The following is a 6,589-nucleotide window of genomic DNA, read 5'->3' as shown; positions in this document are numbered from 1 at the left end:
CATCGAGATGATAGAATTACAAACATTGAATCGTAAATCAAGTTTGTATGAGTTGAGCCAAGAGGGACTTGGCGACATCTAACTCATGTTATGTCACTAGATGTACACGGCAGACGACCCCCGTTGGAAGAACGACCAAGACAACCCAGACCCCCAGCAGAACCCGACATCATCCATACCATGCCTGACAAGTCAGGAACCCCCACCACCAGGAGTAGAGTCACAGCAGATAGACAGCTCAGTTATGACCTCACGAGAACGGCCAGTGAGCCCACCCCCAGTAGAGAGTAGCGCAGTTCAGTCAAGACAATCACGTATTAGATTTGAGCATTTCTTGTTACATGACATGGACATGTAGATTTACTTTGGCGGAGTGGATGATCTAAGGGAAGCACTCCCTGCCTCCTCGATGCAACACATACATACATGACATATGAGGCAGGGAGCAATAGAGATATAACCCCCCTGTAGGATAGATACACAGACAGCATGGGGGAGAAGGGGACGGTGGAGGGTGGCAGCAGCACTGATCATACAACGACCGGGGTGAGTGTGTGCATATCCGCGCGTCTTTTAAAGACGCCTTATCGCACGTGGCCCAATGGATATGCGCTGCTACATGGGTGTGGTAGTGGGAGGAGTAAGGAAGGTGGAGTAAGACGCCTTACGTCCCCGATCACTGACTGACGCGCGCTGCCCGATTGCCCTGCCAGAACTAGCTGCGCTTATTTCAGTCAAGACAATCACGTATTAGATTTGAGCATTTATTGTTACATGACATGGACATGTAGATTTACTTTGGCGGAGTGGATGATCTAAGGGAAGCACTCCCTGCCTCCTCGATGCAACACATACATACATGACATATGAGGCAGGGAGCAATAGAGATATAACCCCCCAAACACACGCCACCACTCCGCCATGCAGACTATGTGTAGAGCGGAGCGCCGCTGCTCCTGAGCCACAGGAGGACCCCCTGACATCCCACTACGTACGTACTAGTGGCAAAACAGCGTTTCTGGATGCGGGGGTCATGCTACATTGACGATGACTAAGACTATGTGTGCATATCCATCGTGTTACATACCATCTGATGTGCGGTTTACCGAGCCGTCCCACGCGCACATCCCGTCCAGACCCTGCGCTGGACGGAAGGTGAGCCTGCGACAAGCCAAATACACCGACCATCTCCCCGGTACCCTTCTCATCCAACATCGGGCAGATAGCTACCTCCAGAGAGCTGCCCCTCTTTGCGCCCGTCAGCGAACCCATCAGGATGTACACAAAGGCAGCATGTACGCCGGAACACAAAGATATGCTTATCTAGTGAGAATGACTAGTGTCAGCAGAGCACCTGCTGTTCCCTGGCCGGTATCCAGGGTGTCTCCGCAGATATCTTGACTCGGACGCTGGATTCTGATCGATTGCTACCGAATCAGAGCACGTCTGCGGATCACCAGTGCTGAGCCAAGATCTACAGGGACATTCTACAATGCTTGTGATCCGGTAACCTCTCATCCATACAGGGCAGAGTTACAGCTGTCTCTAGAGACCCATTCCTCTAGCGCCCGTCGGCAACCCCAAAGATGTACGCGAGGCGCATGTTGTACCATCAGTGTTCCTATGTGAGAATGAGATAAACAAATGTGTCGGCAGAGCACCCGCCGTTCCCTGGAGTCCAGGGCATCTCTAGAGATATCTCGATTCAGACACTATGGATTCTGATTGATAGCTACCAGATCAGAGCACGTCTGCGGATCACCACGCCTAAACCGAGATCTAAAGAGATATTCTACTGTTATGGGTTAACAAGCCGACCCAGTCACCGTCTGCAATGTACGCTCGTGTATTGACACACTGCGATTAGTCCTTTGACCACATGGCCGCAAGCTCGTTCACGTCAAGCTCATAGATCTCTGGACTCCTACGATGTCCAGGGCATTGGGGCGTACATGGCGCTCGTAAGCCGAGGACGACCAGTCCCCATCATTCCAGCGTGGCTAGGCACTTGAAGATGCCCAGGTGGCAGCCCCAATCCAGAAGCTTTGCGATGTATACCAATCCTGGGACAGCCCACAGCGAATCGTTGAGCGAACCAGGATTTCGTCATGGCCTTGCCGGCATCGGTGACAACAGGGACTCGGAAGGCGGGACCCCGGGCGACACATAGGAGAGTGGACAAAACGCAGTTAGATCGAGAAATCACAATAGAGGCACCTTGCAAAGTATCAGGTTGGAATGTTCAGGACACTAAACGTTCACTGCACAATAGTGGTGAATTCCCCACACCGTGAAACATTAAAAGGTTGTGAAAACACTGACTCGAGTGTTATCGCCGTATAGGGCCCTAGTACCCTTGATCAGTCGGACACCAGTAATTTGAAGAGCATAGCCCTATGACAAGCAATGTCACGGAAGGCTCACATAAGTGGCCCTCGACCAACATAACCCTCAGCGGCCTATGTGCAAGATGGGTAGATGATAGTAGACGTAATCTTGATCCGAATTCTGCTCTCTTGGCCCGTTCAGCAGCTTGCTGAGGGCTCCAAACACCTTAATTGAACACCCCGATATCAGTGTGTAACACGTCTGCGCTGTGCGCTCATTGCCCCTGCTTAGACCACAAAGTTGCATCCTTCATCCATCAGTGTGGATTGAAAAACGTCCTCATGTATTCGCCGGCAGACAACATAGGCCTACATGTGCACCGCGCACTCACCCGGGCCTAAGGTCTAGCACCGTCCGAGAAATGGCGGCATGCTTGCCTATCGGAACTCCTGAAATGAACAAGACAGTGCGCCACACCGTCTCTATAGCCTGAAAGAATGCGGTGCGCAATGAGATTCCCACACTCTGGTCTGCAAGTGAGCAGTCTGACTAGATTGATATGCACAGACCTCCTTATGATGTGGACCTTGCTTCGATATTATAACAGTAAACTTTTTCCTACGCCATAACAAGCATCACGATGGAATGCAATTCGTGTAAAGCCGTGAGATACGTCTCAAGAGCCAGGAAGTAACCCCGTGGCCACAAGGCCTTGTCCGGAGAGCTCGATAACCCCCAACCTAAAGAGGCAGCCTCGTCGATACGAAAATCGAGGCGGAGGACGACTCCATGGAATCGTGATAAAATACCCGAAGCCGCGCCAAAGGCCGCACAGCCTAGCACGGGTTGAGAAGTCCAACAGACGGGACACGAACTCTGGGGCACGATGCATGCATAGAAGCGGGGCCCGAGCGGCCACCACGACGCAGAGGACACGCTCCGAGGGTAACGACGCACGCATGAAACGCTATCAGGAAATGCCGAGACACCTAGAGGCAGCGCGGGTGGAGATCACGGAACATCTTGACAATCGTCCAGCAGGTGCACGATGCCGACTGGTGCTCATTACCAGGATCCAACATGGAGCCACCGACAGCGTGTCGATGTGTGCGGGCCGCTGCGGCGGCCGATACCACCGAGAGTAGGCTACAGCTGCCGCCCACCGACGCCAATTAGGTGCCACTGAGAGGCATGCAGCAGAATGCGCGGACCACCGGTCGTTGACCTGCAGGCAGCCTGAGAAATCGCTGTCTACTTGAGATGTGAATGTCAGAGTTAAATCCAGTCCCTCAGAACAGACGACAGGAGGGACCGTTGCAATCGTTTGGTTTCTCGTAACTGATAACCTATACTCGCGGTGAATCTAAATATTGCACTCGGAATAAAGCGTCTGCTAAATGACCATTGTACCGCAGTCACATTAACACTGATGATGTCAGTCATCCCAACCTGCAGAGACCCATTTCCGGGTGGCGGCTTCTCCCACCGGGAACTCCCGGGAGACGTGAAATGTCTGTATCAGAGTATATTAAGTAGCCTACTATTGGATTCAGACACCTAAAATGATGGTTCGACTACAGTTTGTAAATTTAAATGTACAGTATATATATGTTTTACCTCCGAAAAAATCCCAGACCTTATACAATGTATTTATGTATTATTTTCAGCACTACCATTAGTAACTTAAGGCACTTTTGGCACTTGTTTTCCACAATGTATGCTTCATGTTTTGGATGCTTGCAATGTTTGGGACTACCTCGCTGTTATGATCAGTGACCTCTGCTCTTTAGTAAAGCTCTTTCTTGGAAGTCGCTTTGGATAAAAGCGTCTGCTAAATGCATAAACGTAAATGTAATGTAGTAACACCAAATCAACACTTGGTCCAAGGGTTCTTCCCAACTACCTCAGAAAGGTGGGGTTAATCTCATTCAGTTTTCATATCAAATACAATTCAATATAGTAGTGCATTTGTACACGCGGTGAATCTAAATATTGGCTTCTCCCGCCCGGAACTCCCGGGAGACGTGGAATGTCTGTCTTGACAGTTTCATAGCATGTATGCAGATAGACGTACTTTCGTGCGATGGTGCAACAGTACCCATCGACCCACTAGACTATAGCCACAGCGTAGGGGCACTCTGACGGCCCATCACAAGTCAAATACACCCGCAACGATTTGCATAGCCACACTCCACACATTAGATGCGTGAGTCCAATTATCCCCACGCTCCCACAGCATAAGTACGGTGGGGCCCACAGCTTGCTAGCTTGTTCCTTCCGGCAAGTACCTAGCATGACACTCGTAGCTAGCAACGCTAGACGCTGGTGTTTACCGTTACGGTACCCTCTTGCCAGAAGGCCTACACGTTTTGCCACACCAGCGTAGTGCATAGAGCTAGATAACCGGACGTTCATTTTGTCCGAAGTCACACATCCGAGATGGTAGTCTACGCTGTGGGCACACACACGACGACAGGCAGATACTGTGACGCTACTCAACTGGTTAACCGATAATATAGGGATATCATATTTCACTTTAGTATGTATTTGACGTTTGAAGTAATTTGGCTGCCTTAACATCTGCCCGAAGACAGCAGCAGACGAATTTAGCGTCTCTGGCTAACTGCTCAATAACACTTTCTACTGATCAGTGCGCACCCCTGAAATAAAGAAAATTACAATGAACAATATTGGCAAGCTGTTACGTAAGCACCGGCTAATACATTCCAGAAATCCGAGTATTCCGTTGCACAGCGTATACTACTGAATGCCATGGCAATCAAGCAATACAATCGATTTAAAGAGCCGCAGATACACAACCCTCTCATTCGGGTACGCCATTCCTGATTACCAGCCGGTGGTGTCCTAAGACACGGTACCACGTCATTCCTCCCCTGAAGTCAATGCGAAGTCAAAGGCCACGGGAGCGCCTCCGAAGCAGTACCGGGGATCGGCGGACCCACCGCTGTCGTCGACCCCTCCTCCAACGCGACGACCCGAGCACTCGTTTCCGCCAGAGACCTCGACGTCCAGAGGGGCCAACAGCACCGGGTCTTCCTCCCTGGACCAGAGCATTCTCAGCGGGCACCGTTCGGGAAGAGAAGGAAGGAGAAAGGAGCGGCCTTGCAGCACTCCACGGACGTGCAGTTCATCATGATTACACTCAAGGAAAGAGACACGACCAAGACATTGTAGAGTCCAGGATGCGTTGAACCGCCAATCCTGGTAGCAGGCGATCTTTGAGCCGACGCGAGTTACGCCGGGCTCGGCTACCTGCATCGTCGCAACCGCCGTCGGGGTGGTTCTCAGAGGCTGCGAATCCGGCTGCGAACAGGCCACCCCTGTGGCTGGCCAGGCTGCGAATCAGGCTGCGAACAGGCCACCCCCGGATCGCAAGAGCCGGACACAGCAACACAGGCGAAAGCAACAACCGACAACGCAGGAATACAAACACATTGGCAGCAGCACTGATCATACAACGACCGGGGTGAGTGTGTGCATATCCGCGCGTCTTTTAAAGACGCCTTATCGGACGTGGCCCAATGGATATGCGCTGCTACATGGGTGTGGTAGTGGGAGGAGTAAGGAAGGTGGAGTAAGACGCCTTACGTCCCCGATCACTGACTGACGCGCGCTGCCCGATTGCCCTGCCAGAACTAGCTGCGCTTATAAGTGATTCCCCCAATCCACATACCACTGTGTAGAATCACTACAGCAGAGGAAGATGCAGGTCAGGGACCCAGTGACCCCAGATTGAGGCAGTGGCTGATCCACCCCATTGATGTAGACCGAGACAGGATAGTTAAGGAGCCACCTCAGCTAACCTGGCAGCAGCAGGTGCAGCAGCTGCCACCCCCCGACCTCGGTCCACGACCCTCACTGGGCATAGGCCCAATAGCGGCCAACCTCTCTCAACCCTCACCCTCAGATCCAGCAGTTCGGTGTCCCAGGCAGTACCAGGCCACCCTTCCACGACCAACCACCCCCTCCAGGAGTCCAGACCACGGCAGGTGCAGCAAAGGGTCCTGAGGAAGGAGAACTCTCAGGAGTCACATCTGAGGGACCAGAAGGAGACACAAACACCAACACGGACGAAGCCGAGCAGGTTACCAGACCAAGCACCGCAGAAATGGATCGTTGAATTGGGAAAATGTCATCGGATCAGTTTAAAAATCTCCAAGGACAAATGACCAATAGGGTAACGAGACATCTGAATCGTGCAAGACGAAGAGGGCAAACGCAAATTCAAAGGAGAAAACAC

This window comes from Hypomesus transpacificus, chromosome 19 (genome assembly GCF_021917145.1).
Source record: "Hypomesus transpacificus isolate Combined female chromosome 19, fHypTra1, whole genome shotgun sequence".
Classification (NCBI taxonomy): Eukaryota; Metazoa; Chordata; class Actinopteri; order Osmeriformes; family Osmeridae; genus Hypomesus; species Hypomesus transpacificus.
The sequence above is the reverse complement of the archived record's forward strand: the minus strand, read 5'-3'. Positions refer to the sequence as shown.